The sequence below is a fragment of the Centruroides vittatus genome, unplaced genomic scaffold (genome assembly GCF_030686945.1).
Source record: "Centruroides vittatus isolate TY-2023 unplaced genomic scaffold, ASM3068694v2 contig_862, whole genome shotgun sequence".
Classification (NCBI taxonomy): Eukaryota; Metazoa; Arthropoda; class Arachnida; order Scorpiones; family Buthidae; genus Centruroides; species Centruroides vittatus.
The window spans coordinates 1,318,520-1,337,154 of record NW_027122562.1 but is presented as its reverse complement, the minus strand read 5'-3'; the positions used below and the strand labels follow the sequence as shown (position 1 = coordinate 1,337,154).

Here is an 18,635-nt window from a genome sequence, read left to right as displayed (position 1 = left end):
TGTTTTGAGTTTATTTGATTACGACAATGCGACACGTGGGCGATCTGCCCAAAGGAGATGCCTTCCGGGAGGTCTTTTAAGCCCCTATTCAGGCGTTACAGACGAGGAAAAAACCTGGAAAACTCTACGTGGCCAGACCTGAACCTACCACCAACTACCAGTGTTGGGTGGTTATATCATTCGGCCACTGGTGGGCCCACTAACTTCTTGTAAATTTTATTTATTTATTTATTTATATTTTTTTGTTAATTTTCTTGTAAATCTTAAATGTAAATATTTAATTTTGTATACTCTAACCTATACTGCAATGTTTTTCAATTACAGTCTTAAAGGGATCGTCGTGGAATTTTACAATCAAATGTTAAATCGAAATACTGCACGTGTTGAATAAAAAGCATAAGAAATACTGTTCTCAAATAAAAATTTACGTAGTCATTAAAATTGTATTGTTGCAATGTATATTACTGTATTTCATAATATACGCAAGCCTTTGATTTTTCCAGCAAATTGTGTTTTGAATGCTTCCATACTTTATGTATCACATTACCAAATAAGTTGGAAAACACTGCTATACAGTAATTCTTTGTTCCTAGCTTTTTAAAATTTGTTTTATACTTCTGTAATGGCAGCAACCCTAACGCCAAGCTCTAGTGCCAAATTGTCTTATTAATTATTTATTTATTATAGCCAACTCTAGCCCGATAATTCGGCTCTTGTGGATGCATAGCTTTGTAACGGGTTAGTTGTTATTTATTTATAGCAACCTTAATTTTGAGAGTTGAGATAGGTTTTAAAAAAAAAAAAAAAAAAAAAACAATTGAAAATGCTTGAAAATGCGGCATTGAGGATGATAAATTTTTGTGGTTAAAGATCGAGAAAGTGGAAATAGTGGGCGATTACGTCTCATATCTCGTGAGAGATCGAACTTAACGACTTACTTGTTATTAGCATTTACGATTTTTTTATAAAACCAATCACTACCTTCAAAATTAAGGTTTTTGTCATCTTATAATAATTAATAATATAAAAACGTTATATATATATATAACAAAATCTCATAAAGATGGCTCAAGACAGAAATGTTATTTTTAAAATAACATCTCATAACACAAAGACCTGGAACCTCTTAACATTTTCGATCTTCCGCCGATCATAGGATGACTTCATTCCGCGATTTATAGTTTTTGCTCGCAGTTTGATGTAAACAATGGGTGTCCGACTACAAACGACGTTTACCTATGTCTTTTTAAACTAATAAATTTTTCTCTAAATTAACCGTTTTTTCGCGTGTCGTGACGGGTCAGACCTGTCCGGAACCTCATATTTCCATAAAAGTTTTAAACAAATACTGGAAATGACAAAAATAAACAATTTATGTATTTCAGTTCTAAAATACAAACAATACATACATAATACTAATTGATATAATACAAACAACAATAAAAACACTTGTTTTTTTTAATTTTTTATAAACTAACTCTCTCTATTCGGTGATTTTTTCCGCAAAGTCGTTAATTACATTATCATAAAAGTCGCTGGTCGTCGACTCCATCAACGTATTTGAAAGCTCTTTTTCCATCGAAAGCAACGCTAGCGACAATTTTTTCTCTGACTGAGTGTGAGTGTTCCTGCCAATGTATGAATTTGTTTCGTGGTCGAAAAACTGCGCTCAGCAGACCCACAGGCAATGTTCTCTCTAAGCTGCGCGGCTATGCGGCCGCGCACTGCTCAAATTGTTGCCGCGCACGAGAATTTATGTGCCGTGCAGGCGAGCATGCACACTGATTTGAATTGTTGTAAATAACAAATCAAATCAGTGTGCATGCTCGCCTGCATCATTGACAAAAGATAATATTTTGCTTGGAAGTATGTTTTAAAATGAATTTTAATCTCTACTTTATAATTAATTATTTTAATTTTTATATAAAAAATAAGATTTTATATATATATGCTCAGAAAAATTTTTTGCTCAGAATCTGCTCAGCAAAATTTTTTTTTGCTCAGAGAGGTATATGTTCCGCTCATCTACAAAAAAAAAAAAAAAAAAAAAAAAAAAAAAAGAGGGAACATTGCCCACAGGTAGATGGTACCGTAAAAATTAATGATATTAAATCATATAATTCTTCTAGTACGTCTTTGTTTGGATCGTCATTAATTATAATACTTTTTATATCTAAGAGTTACTTGTCAATATAGTCCGGACACGAATATAAATATTGCGATTCGCTACGTAATTTAGATAAATAAAAAAATTTCTCATAAAATTTACTTAATTTAAAGAATTAAAACACGCTTGGAAAAATTGTTTTTCATAATATTAAAATTATTAACATCTAAAAGTGATAAAAATACTAAAGATTTTGTCTGAAAATCTATCAATATAATTACAGTATAATTAAAAGAAAATTATAATTAAATATAACTTTGCAAAGAAACGTACATAAAAATAACATTGAAGGCTCTTTACTTTTTAAATCTTAAACAATTCATTTTGTCAGACAGCTCCCTACCCAGTGGCTAAGGAATAGAATCGTTGGAAGTGCTATACGTGTGTAGCTTCAACCAGCTAAACCGGGTGAGATTGGTGCTCTGTAAAATGCATGCGCAAATGCCTATAATCTGGCTGCTTGGAAGCTGACCCAGTTTCGACAATACAGCGCTTCCATTCCGCCACTGATATTCGAATATACAATAGCAATCTTGTGTTTTTTTTTTCCAAATGTAGTACACTCAAACCTGTTTTTGTGCGGTCTTTTTTTGTGCGATTTTTTATTTGTGCGATTTGTATTGTGTGAATTTTTTTGTGCAGTACAGTCAAACCTGTTTTTATGCGGGGGATAGGGACCGCATTAAAAAAACGCATTAAAAAATCTCACGAAACTTCACGAATGGCTGTAAATAATAGTTTTCGCAACACAATTAAAAAATATTTTTTTATGCGGTCAACAGGGACCGCATAAAAAAAGTCTCACATAGAAAATAACTCAAAACCGTACGAAATAGAATTTATTGACAACAGATGTCAGCACTTGACTGCATCGTCTGGTCTATCGTCTGTTTTACATATTTTTGTCCAGGTGGTGTTTTGTTGACTTAAAAAGTAAATTATTTTATTTTTCGCATATTCATGCAATAATATTACTATAATAAGTGCATTTATGCTATAATAAGTTTATTTAGCTATAATAAGTCAACGTAAGACATGACGAATCGCACGAGACTAGTCGCCAACTATACCGCACAAATTAAAAATTCGCATTAAAAAAATCGCACAAATAAAAATCGCACATAAAAAGAGCGCATAAAAACAGGTTTGACTGTATATGAAAATTTCAATAAAATTGGAACATAATTGACTTCTGTAAAATTTCTTAAAACTCTATTCCATGTTTTCTAAGACATCAGCAGGTTTTTTTTTCATTTTTTATTCAGTAAAATTTTTTCTCACTTTTTTTTCGGACCCCTTGTATTTTAATAGCATAAAAATCAGAAATATTGTGTTATATTTGAATAGATGCGGTAAGTTAGCTCTCCTCCAGCTTTAGACTGCAGGTGTGAAATTTTACGCCTTGTTAAATGAAATAACACTTAGTGCAGCTATATTTATCAAATAAAATAATTTTTTAACGATTATATTTAACTTTTTAATGTTAGATTCGTATTTAAGTGGAAATAAATAATTAGTATAAAAAATAAAATTCTTAGATGATGTTTTTTTCCCATTAGGGATTGCAGAAAAAGGCCCAAGGAGTTAAAGCAATTCCTAGTTATTTCCTACGGTTTTGAATTATTTTCTACGTGAGACTTTTTTTATGCTGTCCCCATTCACCGCATTAAAAAATACTTTTTCATTGTGTTGCGAAAACTACTTTTTATAGCCGTGAAGTTTTGTGCGATTTTTTTATGCGTTTTCTTTTATGCGGTCCCTATCCACCGCACAAAAACAGGTTTGAGTGTGTAGAAATTTGTAATAAGATACAAAATGTGGTTATAATAAAATATTTATTTTAATTAATTCAAAGTACGTTCAAATATGAAATTAATCGCCCAATATGAATTTATATTTTAGAAAATACAAGGGAAGCGGCGTTTCCACTGCTTCCAATGATGGCACGCCAGTGATACAACATTATATTATGTATAATATAACCTCTTATAGAATTTTAAAAAGACATCTTTCTACATTTATACAATTATCTTCCTCATTAGCAAGAAAAATGTGTAAAATTTAAAATATTTGCAAAGTTTTAGCCATTCCCGCATACTTTCATTGATTCCTAAAGAATCAATACCGACCTTGCCGGGAAACCGAAATTAATATAATAGAATGTATTAAGAAAATATTTCAATTTTAGAATTAATAAATCATAGAAGGAAGAATTGTAAATTACTTATCAGCAGTTCATAATAAATTCAGACAAATTTTATTTTCTATTCGACTTTTTTAACGAAACACCGAAATACTTCTGGCTTTCAACATCAAATGGCATGAGAAAGCTGCCGCGCAGCGACCGAATGGATAAAATAACTAAACAACGTGAGTTCGAGCACCGCCAACGGGTGGTCGATTTCATATTATTCAATTGAAAGGAACAAGCAGCTCTTCGCTTGCCCTTCGCCATTTCCAGACGAATGACAACCCAGAACTCACCACGTGGAGGTAGCTGCTCCAGAGTTCCACCAAGAGTTGCAAAGAATGTCACTCCACAAGTGACCAACATTACTTATGGAGTTTCATTCGTTCTAACGCACACAATGAAAATATTTAGAACTACACCTGAATACTTGAAATTCAACTGTACAAAATTTATCATATTATTATCCAAACTAATGCATGCAATATTACAACAACTAATAGTAAAGAAAGACCGAAACCTATACATATACCGAATTGTAAAACGCACGTTAGGGCCACAAAATCCACTTCAAACCCATATCGAACCTCATACAAAAAAAAAAAAAAAAAAAAAAAAAACTCGCGCTGCGCGGAATAAGCCTTCTCCCCTTTCGTCCGCGCCTTCTGTCACTACCCAAGCGGACTTTAAAGATGTCAGACACAAGGAGCCTTTCAATCTTCCGTCGGCGTCTTCTCTCTTCTTTCAAATAAGCAGGACACAGATGGCGTCTTCTGTCTTTACCGAAGTGGGCCTTTAAGATCACAAAGAGTCACAAATTTCATCTTTTGTCGGCGTTTTCTGTCTTCACCCAAACGGGCTTGAAATAAGCGGGCACAGAGTCCTCTTTACCTCTTGTCAGCGTTTCTTGTCTTTATTTAAGCGGGCCTTAGAGATACGGACCCAAAGAGCTGTCTCCATCTCCCTTCGGCTTTTCTACTCGAGAGGGCATTAAAGAAACGGGACACAGAGATCCATCTCCGCCTCTCGTACATTCCTGAAGTATACTTATTTAATCACAATTTTTTTGATAAATCTGAAAGAAAGGAAGGAAAAACGTGAAACTGTCGAACAAATATACGCTTAACAATGGGCACTTACAATAGAAAAAGACAACAATACATTTTAACAATTCGTTAGGTATTGTCGGAATATATTTTTAACAGCGCGTGACGTATTACGATTTCATGTTTTTACGTCACGTGTTACGTAAAAACATTAATCGGTTTAAAATATTTCAGAAAGGATTATTTTAACTTTTTATAGTTTAAATAATGCTTTTCACTAATAAATAAAATTATAAAAATTAAATTTATACATGTCAAATTATTTACTTACTCTAAGTGATGTTATCTGTATTTTTGATAATTCGAAGAGGAATTTGTAATGATTGTGATCTTTTGCACGCCAAGTAATGTTGCCAGAATGTCTTAATACACAAATTTCACAAATTTACGATAAAAGGCACAGGAGTTAAGCTTCAAAGTGGGTGAACAAAATCGTGCCCCTCACACACACTAACATCCATACATACAGAAAGAATCCCAGTTGTTTTATATTTCTCGACGTTTCAAGGTCCCGAGCCAAAAATGTAGAAATATTGGCAGGATTATTTCTTCACCGATTGCCATAACTTTTCCTCTGTTATATATAACTGCCGGGAAAGTAAAAACAAGCTTATTTATACGACTGAGTGATGAAAGGAGATTAACTGATGATGAAACAGGTGCATTTTAAAACATTTCATCAAGTCGTCTTTATACTTAATAAACATTCAATAAAATTTAGGCCTAGTATTACAAAAAATATTTAATCAAATCGGAATACAGAAATACAAATTACGTTTTTACTTTCCCTCTGCCAGCCAGGAAAATATTGCGATTAGACAAAAACTGGCCCCTTTTAAGTTAAGTATTAAAAATAAAGCCAAAAGTAGTCCTACTTTCTGGAGAATCTATCATAATTGCCTTAAAACTGGCGAATGGAAATTGAACAGAAATCTACAGAACACCTGAGACGTTCGCGCTGAGAATTTTTGATTGCATACAAGCGAAATTTGTTTGCATTAGATTAAAAAAAAAAAAAAAAAAAAAAGCCTTTTTCCTATCCCACACATTATAGGTGAGTTACGTAGGCTTCATATAAACAGTCTGCCAATTCAAATAATTACCAGCATCATAACCGTAATAGACACAATATGGAAGAGCAGATGTTCTGTCTTTTTTCAAAATGTCACGCAGATATCTATTTTGGTAAAAGTAAAATAAATCTAACTCTATCTATGTATCTAAATTAATCTATCTATTTTGGTAAAGTGTAAAGTCAATCTAACTTAGTTCATTAAAACTGCAAACTATCAAACAAAAAACAAAAAGTGAAACAGCAGAAATGCGCTTCAGGTGAAAATAGAACTCACTTGGGGCATATTTATGATTATTTGTGTATTAATAGGCTTGGTCATGACAAATGCGTAGAAAGGTCTCCGAAGCATCGTCGGCCTCAGTAGCGCAGTAGGTAGCGCGTCAGTCTCATAATCTGAAGGTCGTGAGTTCGATCCTCACCTGGGGCACATTTATTTTTGATTATTTGTGTATTAATAGGCTTGGTCATGACAAATGCGTAGAAAGGTCTCCGAAGCATCGTCGGCCTCAGTAGCGCAGTAGGGCGAGTCTCATAATCTGAAGGTCGTGAGTTCGATCCTCACCTGGGGCACATTTATTTTTGATTATTTGTGTATTAATAGGCTTGGTTATGACAAATGCGTAGAAAGGTCTCCGAAGTATCGTCGGCCTCAGTAGCGCAGTAGGTAGCGCGTCAGTCTCATAATCTGAAGGTCGTGAGTTCGATCCTCACCTGGGGCACATTTATTTTTGATTATTTGTGTATTAATAGGCTTGGTCATGACAAATGCGTAGAAAGGTCTCCGAAGCATCGTCGGCCTCAGTAGCGCAGTAGGTAGCGCGTCAGTCTCATAATCTGAAGGTCGTGAGTTCGATCCTCACCTGGGGCACATTTATTTTTGATTATTTGTGTATTAATAGGCTTGGTTATGACAAATGCGTAGAAAGGTCTCCGAAGCATCGTCGGCCTCAGTAGCGCAGTAGGTAGCGCGTCAGTCTCATAATCTGAAGGTCGTGAGTTCGATCCTCACCTGGGGCACATTTATTTTTGATTATTTGTGTATTAATAGGCTTGGTTATGACAAATGCGTAGAAAGGTCTCCGAAGCATCGTCGGCCTCAGTAGCGCAGTAGGTAGCGCGTCAGTCTCATAATCTGAAGGTCGTGAGTTCGATCCTCACCTGGGGCACATTTATTTTTGATTATTTGTGTATTAATAGGCTTGGTCATGACAAATGCGTAGAAAGGTCTCCGAAGCATCGTCGACCTCAGTAGCGCAGTAGGTAGCGCGTCAGTCTCATAATCTGAAGGTCGTGAGTTCGATCCTCACCTGGGGCACATTTATTTTTGATTATTTGTGTATTAATAGGCTTGGTTATGACAAATGCGTAGAAAGGTCTCCGAAGCATCGTCGGCCTCAGTAGCGCAGTAGGTAGCGCGTCAGTCTCATAATCTGAAGGTCGTGAGTTCGATCCTCACCTGGGGCACATTTATTTTTGATTATTTGTGTATTAATAGGCTTGGTCATGACAAATGCGTAGAAAGGTCTCCGAAGCATCGTCGGCCTCAGTAGCGCAGTAGGTAGCGCGTCAGTCTCATAATCTGAAGGTCGTGAGTTCGATCCTCACCTGGGGCACATTTATTTTTGATTATTTGTGTATTAATAGGCTTGGTTATGACAAATGCGTAGAAAGGTCTCCGAAGCATCGTCGGCCTCAGTAGCGCAGTAGGTAGCGCGTCAGTCTCATAATCTGAAGGTCGTGAGTTCGATCCTCACCTGGGGCACATTTATTTTTGATTATTTGTGTATTAATAGGCTTGGTCATGACAAATGCGTAGAAAGGTCTCCGAAGCATCGTCGGCCTCAGTAGCGCAGTAGGTAGCGCGTCAGTCTCATAATCTGAAGGTCGTGAGTTCGATCCTCACCTGGGGCACATTTATTTTTGATTATTTGTGTATTAATAGGCTTGGTTATGACAAATGCGTAGAAAGGTCTCCGAAGCATCGTCGGCCTCAGTAGCGCAGTAGGTAGCGCGTCAGTCTCATAATCTGAAGGTCGTGAGTTCGATCCTCACCTGGGGCACATTTATTTTTGATTATTTGTGTATTAATAGGCTTGGTCATGACAAATGCGTAGAAAGGTCTCCGAAGCATCGTCGGCCTCAGTAGCGCAGTAGGTAGCGCGTCAGTCTCATAATCTGAAGGTCGTGAGTTCGATCCTCACCTGGGGCACATTTATTTTTGATTATTTGTGTATTAATAGGCTTGGTCATGACAAATGCGTAGAAAGGTCTCCGAAGCATCGTCGGCCTCAGTAGCGCAGTAGGTAGCGCGTCAGTCTCATAATCTGAAGGTCGTGAGTTCGATCCTCACCTGGGGCACATTTATTTTTGATTATTTGTGTATTAATAGGCTTGGTCATGACAAATGCGTAGAAAGGTCTCCGAAGCATCGTCGGCCTCAGTAGCGCAGTAGGTAGCGCGTCAGTCTCATAATCTGAAGGTCGTGAGTTCGATCCTCACCTGGGGCACATTTATTTTTGATTATTTGTGTATTAATAGGCTTGGTTATGACAAATGCGTAGAAAGGTCTCCGAAGCATCGTCGGCCTCAGTAGCGCAGTAGGTAGCGCGTCAGTCTCATAATCTGAAGGTCGTGAGTTCGATCCTCACCTGGGGCACATTTATTTTTGATTATTTGTGTATTAATAGGCTTGGTTATGACAAATGCGTAGAAAGGTCTCCGAAGCATCGTCGGCCTCAGTAGCGCAGTAGGTAGCGCGTCAGTCTCATAATCTGAAGGTCGTGAGTTCGATCCTCACCTGGGGCACATTTATTTTTGATTATTTGTGTATTAATAGGCTTGGTCATGACAAATGCGTAGAAAGGTCTCCGAAGCATCGTCGGCCTCAGTAGCGCAGTAGGTAGCGCGTCAGTCTCATAATCTGAAGGTCGTGAGTTCGATCCTCACCTGGGGCACATTTATTTTTGATTATTTGTGTATTAATAGGCTTGGTCATGACAAATGCGTAGAAAGGTCTCCGAAGCATCGTCGGCCTCAGTAGCGCAGTAGGTAGCGCGTCAGTCTCATAATCTGAAGGTCGTGAGTTCGATCCTCACCTGGGGCACATTTATTTTTGATTATTTGTGTATTAATAGGCTTGGTCATGACAAATGCGTAGAAAGGTCTCCGAAGCATCGTCGGCCTCAGTAGCGCAGTAGGTAGCGCGTCAGTCTCATAATCTGAAGGTCGTGAGTTCGATCCTCACCTGGGGCACATTTATTTTTGATTATTTGTGTATTAATAGGCTTGGTCATGACAAATGCGTAGAAAGGTCTCCGAAGCATCGTCGGCCTCAGTAGCGCAGTAGGTAGCGCGTCAGTCTCATAATCTGAAGGTCGTGAGTTCGATCCTCACCTGGGGCACATTTATTTTTGATTATTTGTGTATTAATAGGCTTGGTCATGACAAATGCGTAGAAAGGTCTCCGAAGCATCGTCGGCCTCAGTAGCGCAGTAGGTAGCGCGTCAGTCTCATAATCTGAAGGTCGTGAGTTCGATCCTCACCTGGGGCACATTTATTTTTGATTATTTGTGTATTAATAGGCTTGGTCATGACAAATGCGTAGAAAGGTCTCCGAAGCATCGTCGGCCTCAGTAGCGCAGTAGGTAGCGCGTCAGTCTCATAATCTGAAGGTCGTGAGTTCGATCCTCACCTGGGGCACATTTATTTTTGATTATTTGTGTATTAATAGGCTTGGTCATGACAAATGCGTAGAAAGGTCTCCGAAGCATCGTCGGCCTCAGTAGCGCAGTAGGTAGCGCGTCAGTCTCATAATCTGAAGGTCGTGAGTTCGATCCTCACCTGGGGCACATTTATTTTTGATTATTTGTGTATTAATAGGCTTGGTTATGACAAATGCGTAGAAAGGTCTCCGAAGCATCGTCGGCCTCAGTAGCGCAGTAGGTAGCGCGTCAGTCTCATAATCTGAAGGTCGTGAGTTCGATCCTCACCTGGGGCACATTTATTTTTGATTATTTGTGTATTAATAGGCTTGGTTATGACAAATGCGTAGAAAGGTCTCCGAAGCATCGTCGGCCTCAGTAGCGCAGTAGGTAGCGCGTCAGTCTCATAATCTGAAGGTCGTGAGTTCGATCCTCACCTGGGGCACATTTATTTTTGATTATTTGTGTATTAATAGGCTTGGTCATGACAAATGCGTAGAAAGGTCTCCGAAGCATCGTCGGCCTCAGTAGCGCAGTAGGTTGCGCGTCAGTCTCATAATCTGAAGGTCGTGAGTTCGATCCTCACCTGGGGCACATTTATTTTTGATTATTTGTGTATTAATAGGCTTGGTTATGACAAATGCGTAGAAAGGTCTCCGAAGCATCGTCGGCCTCAGTAGCGCAGTAGGTAGCGCGTCAGTCTCATAATCTGAAGGTCGTGAGTTCGATCCTCACCTGGGGCACATTTATTTTTGATTATTTGTGTATTAATAGGCTTGGTCATGACAAATGCGTAGAAAGGTCTCTGACGCATCGTCGACCTCAGTAGCGCAGTAGGTAGCGCGTCAGTCTCATAATCTGAAGGTTGTGAGTTCGATCCTCACTCATTTATTGTTTTTTTATATTTGTGTACAGTATTTATCGACTTCGCAAATTTTCGGTGTAGTGCTAGTTATGCAGTCGTCAGCGATTTTTTTCGACAATATTATTATTATGGCATCGAAAGTCTGAATGAAGAATATCGGAGGTGATTGAGGAATGAAATTTGCAAAACTCGAAACTGATATACAATTGTTGAGAGTTTACATGCTGTTTAGAATTTTGGTAAGACGTTAATAGCGACCGCTCTACGTCTCGGTTACTATGTAGGCATTTAGGAACGAGGGTGAAAGAAAATAAAAGGACGGCTGCCGTACTATCGATAGTATCGTTATGGAGAAATTTAGATTTTAAAATATGAGTTTTTAGAGATAAAATAAGGATCCGAATCGTAAAATTTAATGATTAAATGGATTATTATCTTGCCGACAGAGCATTTAAAGTAGCCACGGATAACGTTAGATTGCTGGCTACCATTCGAAACAAATTCGAGAAGACACTTACATTACTGCTTGCACTAACTTGCACTTTTCTAAACTCTAAATTTTCATTTATAAAATCACATAATCGACCCCGAAACGAATCTGTGTGAGCCATGGAGGACACCATGTTGTTTCCGCCTTAAACTGCTACTACGAACGGCCGTTTTTGCTATTTACGGCGTGCACTCCGGCCGGAATATAGGAACGCGTTCCGCGAGCAGCATTCGTTTAAAAATTTCGCAGGAATTTTTAAACGAATGCTGCCTGCGCGCTTTTAGGCGGAGAAATAAAAGAACACATCCCTGACACACATATATGTAGTACAGCTATATGCACGTACTGTAGCAGCATATATGTACGTACTGTAGATAAATTCACTGTATGTAATGGTATTTTCCATGAGCTCACATCTACCAGCAAAAACTGGTCACGTAGTAAGAAAAAAACATGGGTTTTCCCCGCGAAATTTTTACTGTCCACGAGTTCACCAAAAATATTCAAGTAATCCACGTGGAAAACACGATCTGTGTTGCTTGGGATAAATCCAATTTAATCCAATCCATGTTTTAAAAAAATAATTTCAAATATAATTTACTGAAATTAATTTAAAAAATTAATATAACTTATACCAGAATTATCGCATGTTATTGTTTTTAGTCACTGTTATAATATTTTTCTCAATTAGATAAAGTGTGTTTCTAGGCCTAATACAATATCTTGTACTGTACAGTATATTCAAAATGTAGTTTCACAATTATCTGACATAAAATCTCTAAATATTGAAGATGAATTTCGATATATATTCTTGTAATATACTGATTGTAATCATGTATTTCTAAATCATTTATAAAAGTCTACAAACATTCTAATATGTTTTAATAATGCATCTACTAAAATATTACTTAGGCTTGGAGACGGATCTATATTAAAACTTATGAATTTTTAGCTTTAGGCGTCTGAGTCGAAAGAGCCCCATACAGATAAAATTTGAAAACTTCGTTTCCAATTTCTAGCAATAGTACGTATGCAGCAGTAGTATTTTTATGTTGCTTAAATAAAAAATATATATATAATTTCTGTTGTAGGTTGTCTAATTTTTATTTTAATATAAAATTAACCGAGAAGACGAAATCAGAAACGAAGTAGTTTTGAAATAAATTAGAGAAGAAAGAAAAATATTAAAGGAAATCAGTAAAAGAAAAGAAAAATGGCTGCGGCATGTCTTGAGAAGAGACTGCCTGCTGAGGACAGTGCTGAAAGGTAAAGTGGACGCAGTAAAGAAAAGAGAAAGAAGAAGAATAAAACTGGTCGACGACCTGAAAGAAAGACAAAGTTATTCAACTCTCACGGCCAGATCTAATAATAGAGTTGAAGAAAGGCATTTCAGTGCTCTGATGCTCCTGCTCTATAAACCGTGCAGAAAACTTAAGATGTATATGTGAGAATTTTTAAAGGTACTTTTAAAAAATTGAAAACTTTAGGGCTCCCTGATGCGTAGATTCAACCCTGCTTAGGTTTAGTCCATGCCAGGCCTTAGTAACTGTAAAACCCAATTGGAATAATTAACGAGCAATTTTTTATTGTGACATCGTCACAATGTACTCAATTTTATTGGTATCTTGCCCCTGTAAATCATATTTTTCCTGTTAATAACAGAGTTATGCGGGTCATCTATATAACTTCATTCGGGAGAAAACTTTGAAATGAAATAACGGGACTTTCACGACCACCGAAACCGAAACCGAATACAACGCCGCATATACTTAGGTAAGGGAAGATCGTATAATGTACTAAAAGTTGATTTAAGTTGCACCGTTGTTGTACAAGAAATTGTGCCTGTGCTATGATATTGTAATTATTTATTACCACTGTCATTACATTCACACTAATAAAGTTTCATTCGATTAAAACGCCTTCATCTTGGTGTGTAACTGTTTTTTTTTTTTTTTTTAAATCAGTGAATACATATTTTCATAACTCAAAATTCCTGACAGAAAAAATAAACTTATATAATTTTATATTTTATCAGAGACACTAGAAACTGCAAAAGGCCGTATGAGGCCGAAAGGTCGAAAGTTCCTCTATCTCAAATATAATATTATAGAAGAATTATGTTGCTAAATGGCGAATAAATTAAACTAATAAATAAAATAAACATTAAAAATTTTAGTATTATGACATGAAGCATGATAATAATATAATATGCCAACACTATGACATTCGGAAAGACTATTATGATACTAGTTTTAATAATTAAATTTGAGAAATAAAAATAAGAAGTTAATATTTTTAAAATTTTCTAATACAAACATAATTAAAAAATTACTGAAGTAAAAGGATACAATTTATAAAATTAAATCATTGTCTAGAATAATTGTAAAATTTTATAAGAACATATCTTTTCCATTTAATCAAGTTGACTTGTATTAAAATATTTTTTAATAAAGAAAATTCCGATATTCAGAATTACTTTTAGAATTTAAAAAATTTTTAAACAATATTTATAATTTATTACTTAAATACTTTAATAATTTTTACCAAAATAAAAATACTAGTATTTTAACTAAAAGTTAAACTTATAACTATATATAATTATTTTATTTTATTTAACATAAGATGGCGACACTAGCAATATCATCACAAATAATAACACGATATAATTTTATAATTTTAATAAAATAATTTTTAATAAATAATAGAATACTTTTGAGATATTATTATTATTATTTTTATAAAAATTAATAAAATTTTAGTAAAATGTTAAAACAAACATTTTTGATATATTGAAATAAAAATAATTATGAAAAAATCCAGCAATTAGGCAACGAGTTGCATAACTTTCCCGGCTGTTATGAGATTTTTATTAAAAATATAACTTTTATATTATTAATTATAATAAATAAAATTTTGTGTGGTGACATCTATTATGACATTTTATTTAAAAACGGCATCAAGCTTACAGCCCGATAATTCGTTTGGCTTTAATAATCAAGTTTATGAAGAAAAACTTCATAATTGCATACTTCATACTCGATTGTATCCTTGCCAATTTGCACAACTTGGAGTAAAGTAGTTATTGGAGATAAATGGTGGTTAAAAATTAAAACAACATCAGCGCAATTATTCAGGATATTACAAGCAAAGAATTTTCAGAGGCCTGTCACAAATAGGCTACATATTGAACAAGCAAAAATTTAAAAAGCTAATAAACAAGCTTAAAATTAATAAATATAAATGTATTCTGATAGTTTATAAGTTAATTATACTTTCTATTTGCTAAATTTCCTAAACCTTAACACAAAAGAAGAAAAAAGTGAATTTTTAAGAAATTTGCGGGATTTCCCGGGATGAGAAGAATTTCCAGCGATTTTTTCCGGGTTAAAAAACATCCGGAACCACGGGATTCCGTTAGAGAAACCCTAATACATATCCTCACGCTCATAATTCAAAAAGGATGAACAGTAAGCCAAAGGAGATTACAATCTCGCTTATCATCCATTCATCTCATGCATTTTCTAGTATACTTCCTCGCATTCTCTTTCCAATTCAACATCTTACGTTCTTTCAGGTACTCGTCTACTTGATCCAACCTAGACTTTTAGTCTTCTCCTATCACGCTTCCCATTCACCTTTCCCATATATACTTTCTTCAATGCTTTTCTTTTTATTCTCTCAATATGGCCAAACCATCGTAGAGCCAATTTATTCACCTTTTCCTTTTCACCCGACATTCCTCTAGCACTTGTTCATTTCTCACATAGTCTTTCCTCGTTATGCCACACACTCCTTTCAAATACCTCGTCTCACAATGTGACTCCTGTGACTTTACTGCCATGCCAGTTTTGCTACCATACATAACCATTCGTGCTCTTTGGACATCATTTTATTCCTTGCAAATTTTCTCAATGTATTCACCACCTGCACTCGTGCATTCTCTCTTCTGGTGATTTCACCGTCTATCCTCACATTCCTATCTATCGTGCTTTCCAAATACACAGTCATTTACTTGTTCTAGTTGTTCGCCACCCAGCTTAATCAAGCAGTCCGTTTGAGCATATTTGCATCCACAATTACTTTAGTTTTACTCATATTCATTTGGAGCTTATATTCCTCACACGCCTCTTCAAGATTAGGCACAAGTATTTGAAGCTCTTCCTAGCTCTCTGCTAATAGCAGTGACATTTGCATAAAACAAACGGCGGAATTGTTCATTTCCAATTCTCATTTTACACTCAAGCACTCTGGATCTCCTTACATACATCCATGAAAACATTAAACAATCACAGGAACATAACACATTCCTGCCATACTCCCTCCTCAATTGTGAACCACTCAAACACTTTACCATCTACATACACACGCTTTGCTGTTTTCATGCATCGATCTCATATCTCTAAATGGTTTACCTCTCACTATATAATCATAAAATCTGGATTGTTTTTATGGCATAACATTTTATCGACAAATTGACGTAACTATTAAATATTATATATCATTTTAAAAGAAATTTTATTTATTATAGTACAGAATTAACGAACACGATCTTATGGTCCACGGTCGGTGACGCGCCGTAAATTTGTTTCGATAGACTCGCAACTCCTTCGGATGGCCTTCGTGTCAATTTTTTAAAGTGAAAATCTGATTCTTCGAATCGGTTGTGTGGTATGTTTTTTCTGGCTATCTTTTCTCGTATATATTTGTGCCAGATATCTAAAGTAATCCCCAATTGGCCGGCATTGTGGTAGATTTGACGGATTATGTTCTTTGAATATAAAAGGAATGTTTTTGATTTCGAAGAACTTTAGTGCTAGCGTTTCGTGTTAACAAATTAAATTAAAAATTCCAATAATTTCTACAAAATACTTTATTTAGAACTTATTTCTACAGAATTCTTTCCAATTTTTTTTTTCTTTGCTTTAAGAGGGCCTCTTTTTGCAAGCCCATTATGGGTTTGGCCGAACCCACAGTGGGGCGACTGCGGTGGTGAAGGACGGGAGCCGATATATACGGTGGGACCACCCTCGAAAATTCCTGGAGATTTTTTCGACCCCTCCTGATTTGATTCCGGATCCCTCAGAGCGGTAAGCTATCACCCTAACTACTCGGCGATTGAACTACGGTTGTAAAAATTTTTATTTTATATTTCATTTTAAGAACTATTGCGATTTATTTTTAAATAATTTTTTATTTACATATGTATGTAAAAACGTATTATTAAAACCTTCACTTTTGTATAAATATTTATTTTAAATTATTAAAATTACAATTTATATCAACGTTCGAGCTGAGTTTGCGTACAATTATTCTATGGGAGGAGGAAGTTGTGGGGTGTTGAGTTGATTATCTTCGATAATTGTCATACTTATTCATAATAATAACAACTAAAAATGTTTCTCCACCATGTATATTATACTAACAGTGTTTTATTTCTTTATGATCTGGTAAGGAAATTTATATATTAAATTCTTAAAATATATGCTGTATATATAAATATGTATTAGTACATCATTTATTAAATATGAAATACATTTCTCCAGTTTAAATTAATAGCAGTTATTTCAGAACAATTCTCTTCTTTTACTTAAATAATGTCAAATGGTTGATTTATAAATTTGACATATAACAGCTGTATATATAACAGGATGTAAACACCATTTATTCTGTACATATATACTAAATATGTACAGTATATGTACATGTGTGTATATACATACGTATATAAATAACTTACAGAAAACAATATAATAGCTTTAATTTACTGTAATATTTCAAAGAAAACAAATTTCAATTTAATTATATAATCCATTCAAAATAAATCTAAAATGCTTCTAAACAGAATGAACAAAATTAATATTTTTATAGTTTTCATGCATATTAATCTATAGAGATGCAAAGATAAATACTGAAGTGTTTTTAAAAAAATCTTTCAAACATTTAACATCAGCTGCTGTACTCTATTATTAATAAAAATATAATTATTAAACTAGTTTATATTTATTTATTTTGAATAATTTTGGCAAAATGTTATAAACATGAGTCATATTATGATATCTTCACATGTAAACAAGCTTACAGGACAACAATTAATTTATAAAATTTTAAATTGTGGAAAGTAACGATAGTAGAAACTACAGATTGATATTGCACTCCTTGAAGAAGCAAAAATGAAACATATACAGTATATTTGATTGGTTTATTTGTTTGAAAGTAGCAGATTACTAGTAGCAAAATCCTGGATATTGTATTTTAATTCCAAATGTTACACTAATTAAAATCAATTAATAAAATAATTCTTGTGATTGCAAGAATTATCATGAATTGATTTGAAGAAACAGAATTAAGCAGTGCCACTGTTGACATTGTCAGTCACAGACATCTACATTTCTGAAAAATGACTATGCTTGAAATACTAAATGTCTTGCCATTTTTTGTCAAGATGAATGAATAATCAATTGCAATGAATTCAGTTACCCACTGAAATGGACCAATTCTTTTGGATCAAGTTGTGATATAAGATTAAACATGAATTTTTCTCTACATATCTAAATTAAATTGTGACAATGAAAGTGGAAACATTCAATACCACAGAAATTTATTAGTTATAAATAGTAAGTAAACTTACAGTTAACATATTTGAAAGGTACCATGAAAATTTTAATTTATGGTTTGTTATTAGAAGTGGATAGTTGATAAAGACTCATATAATCACACAAGATATCAATGATGCATTGAGAAAGGAATATCCTAATTTACCAAAAATATTTATTCATAAATAAGGTAATACAGCATACTATCCTTAATATTAAAAAAAAACCCACACTTTGCTCAGGAAAATTATTTTCATGATGCAATCTAAAACTTGGTCTTAGATAAGGAGTTTTTAGTCTCCTAAAAAAAATTGCAAGTTGTTAAATTTATTAACAAATGAAATAGTGTCAACAGAATATAGTTGAAAGTGTGGAAATTATTTTATAATTTTTAATGTCTAGAAAATAGGAAGAGATTAAGATAATCCAAAATATATACCATTAATATCG

The 18,635-nt window shown here is 34.7% G+C and overlaps 1 protein-coding gene and 25 non-coding genes across 26 annotated transcripts in view; all 26 read left to right on the top strand.

Moving 5' to 3' along the window:
* Positions 1-6,890: 6,890 nt before the first annotated feature.
* Positions 6,891-6,963, top strand: TRNAM-CAU (transfer RNA methionine (anticodon CAU)). The gene has a single exon. It is a non-coding gene; the product is annotated as a tRNA-Met (tRNA).
* A 219-nt stretch (positions 6,964-7,182) lies between these two features.
* On the top strand, positions 7,183-7,255 carry TRNAM-CAU (transfer RNA methionine (anticodon CAU)). The gene has a single exon. It is a non-coding gene; the product is annotated as a tRNA-Met (tRNA).
* Positions 7,256-7,331: 76 nt separating this feature from the next.
* On the top strand, positions 7,332-7,404 carry TRNAM-CAU (transfer RNA methionine (anticodon CAU)). The gene has a single exon. It is a non-coding gene; the product is annotated as a tRNA-Met (tRNA).
* A 76-nt stretch (positions 7,405-7,480) lies between these two features.
* Positions 7,481-7,553, top strand: TRNAM-CAU (transfer RNA methionine (anticodon CAU)). The gene has a single exon. It is a non-coding gene; the product is annotated as a tRNA-Met (tRNA).
* Positions 7,554-7,629: 76 nt separating this feature from the next.
* On the top strand, positions 7,630-7,702 carry TRNAM-CAU (transfer RNA methionine (anticodon CAU)). The gene has a single exon. It is a non-coding gene; the product is annotated as a tRNA-Met (tRNA).
* A 225-nt stretch (positions 7,703-7,927) lies between these two features.
* TRNAM-CAU (transfer RNA methionine (anticodon CAU)) lies at positions 7,928-8,000 on the top strand. The gene has a single exon. It is a non-coding gene; the product is annotated as a tRNA-Met (tRNA).
* A 76-nt stretch (positions 8,001-8,076) lies between these two features.
* TRNAM-CAU (transfer RNA methionine (anticodon CAU)) lies at positions 8,077-8,149 on the top strand. Its single transcript has one exon. It is a non-coding gene; the product is annotated as a tRNA-Met (tRNA).
* Positions 8,150-8,225: 76 nt separating this feature from the next.
* Positions 8,226-8,298, top strand: TRNAM-CAU (transfer RNA methionine (anticodon CAU)). Its single transcript has one exon. It is a non-coding gene; the product is annotated as a tRNA-Met (tRNA).
* A 76-nt stretch (positions 8,299-8,374) lies between these two features.
* TRNAM-CAU (transfer RNA methionine (anticodon CAU)) lies at positions 8,375-8,447 on the top strand. Its single transcript has one exon. It is a non-coding gene; the product is annotated as a tRNA-Met (tRNA).
* Positions 8,448-8,523: 76 nt separating this feature from the next.
* On the top strand, positions 8,524-8,596 carry TRNAM-CAU (transfer RNA methionine (anticodon CAU)). Its single transcript has one exon. It is a non-coding gene; the product is annotated as a tRNA-Met (tRNA).
* A 76-nt stretch (positions 8,597-8,672) lies between these two features.
* On the top strand, positions 8,673-8,745 carry TRNAM-CAU (transfer RNA methionine (anticodon CAU)). The gene has a single exon. It is a non-coding gene; the product is annotated as a tRNA-Met (tRNA).
* Positions 8,746-8,821: 76 nt separating this feature from the next.
* Positions 8,822-8,894, top strand: TRNAM-CAU (transfer RNA methionine (anticodon CAU)). The gene has a single exon. It is a non-coding gene; the product is annotated as a tRNA-Met (tRNA).
* A 76-nt stretch (positions 8,895-8,970) lies between these two features.
* TRNAM-CAU (transfer RNA methionine (anticodon CAU)) lies at positions 8,971-9,043 on the top strand. Its single transcript has one exon. It is a non-coding gene; the product is annotated as a tRNA-Met (tRNA).
* Positions 9,044-9,119: 76 nt separating this feature from the next.
* TRNAM-CAU (transfer RNA methionine (anticodon CAU)) lies at positions 9,120-9,192 on the top strand. The gene has a single exon. It is a non-coding gene; the product is annotated as a tRNA-Met (tRNA).
* Positions 9,193-9,268: 76 nt separating this feature from the next.
* Positions 9,269-9,341, top strand: TRNAM-CAU (transfer RNA methionine (anticodon CAU)). The gene has a single exon. It is a non-coding gene; the product is annotated as a tRNA-Met (tRNA).
* A 76-nt stretch (positions 9,342-9,417) lies between these two features.
* On the top strand, positions 9,418-9,490 carry TRNAM-CAU (transfer RNA methionine (anticodon CAU)). The gene has a single exon. It is a non-coding gene; the product is annotated as a tRNA-Met (tRNA).
* Positions 9,491-9,566: 76 nt separating this feature from the next.
* On the top strand, positions 9,567-9,639 carry TRNAM-CAU (transfer RNA methionine (anticodon CAU)). The gene has a single exon. It is a non-coding gene; the product is annotated as a tRNA-Met (tRNA).
* Positions 9,640-9,715: 76 nt separating this feature from the next.
* TRNAM-CAU (transfer RNA methionine (anticodon CAU)) lies at positions 9,716-9,788 on the top strand. Its single transcript has one exon. It is a non-coding gene; the product is annotated as a tRNA-Met (tRNA).
* Positions 9,789-9,864: 76 nt separating this feature from the next.
* TRNAM-CAU (transfer RNA methionine (anticodon CAU)) lies at positions 9,865-9,937 on the top strand. Its single transcript has one exon. It is a non-coding gene; the product is annotated as a tRNA-Met (tRNA).
* Positions 9,938-10,013: 76 nt separating this feature from the next.
* Positions 10,014-10,086, top strand: TRNAM-CAU (transfer RNA methionine (anticodon CAU)). Its single transcript has one exon. It is a non-coding gene; the product is annotated as a tRNA-Met (tRNA).
* Positions 10,087-10,162: 76 nt separating this feature from the next.
* On the top strand, positions 10,163-10,235 carry TRNAM-CAU (transfer RNA methionine (anticodon CAU)). Its single transcript has one exon. It is a non-coding gene; the product is annotated as a tRNA-Met (tRNA).
* Positions 10,236-10,311: 76 nt separating this feature from the next.
* TRNAM-CAU (transfer RNA methionine (anticodon CAU)) lies at positions 10,312-10,384 on the top strand. Its single transcript has one exon. It is a non-coding gene; the product is annotated as a tRNA-Met (tRNA).
* A 76-nt stretch (positions 10,385-10,460) lies between these two features.
* TRNAM-CAU (transfer RNA methionine (anticodon CAU)) lies at positions 10,461-10,533 on the top strand. Its single transcript has one exon. It is a non-coding gene; the product is annotated as a tRNA-Met (tRNA).
* A 76-nt stretch (positions 10,534-10,609) lies between these two features.
* On the top strand, positions 10,610-10,682 carry TRNAM-CAU (transfer RNA methionine (anticodon CAU)). Its single transcript has one exon. It is a non-coding gene; the product is annotated as a tRNA-Met (tRNA).
* A 225-nt stretch (positions 10,683-10,907) lies between these two features.
* On the top strand, positions 10,908-10,980 carry TRNAM-CAU (transfer RNA methionine (anticodon CAU)). Its single transcript has one exon. It is a non-coding gene; the product is annotated as a tRNA-Met (tRNA).
* A 5,912-nt stretch (positions 10,981-16,892) lies between these two features.
* Positions 16,893-18,635, top strand: part of Rbsn-5 (Rabenosyn-5) — a 29,086-nt gene continuing 27,343 nt past the window's right edge. Inside the window, exon 1 of the mRNA XM_067279246.1 lies at positions 16,893-17,039. The gene's annotated coding sequence lies outside the window, so the exon portion shown is untranslated. The remainder of the gene's footprint in view (positions 17,040-18,635) is intronic.